Raw genomic sequence first — 210 nt, forward strand, 5'->3', positions numbered from 1 at the left:
AAGTGTGTTTTTTAGTATGTATGCGCTTTTGTGTGTAGATGTTGCGTGGTATGGCATTCTGGATGTGTCTCAAACGATGAAGATGGCTTCTCGCGAAGATGGCAAAGTTTATTGATGAAGTCTAAAGGTCTTGTTTTTTTTTGAAGTGAGTGGATAGGGGGATGGCGCTAGTTCTTTCGTTTTTGCTCCACCTTTTTACTCCGTTTCTTC

Source organism: Penaeus monodon, chromosome 21 (assembly GCF_015228065.2).
Source record: "Penaeus monodon isolate SGIC_2016 chromosome 21, NSTDA_Pmon_1, whole genome shotgun sequence".
NCBI classification, from domain to species: domain Eukaryota; kingdom Metazoa; phylum Arthropoda; class Malacostraca; order Decapoda; family Penaeidae; genus Penaeus; species Penaeus monodon.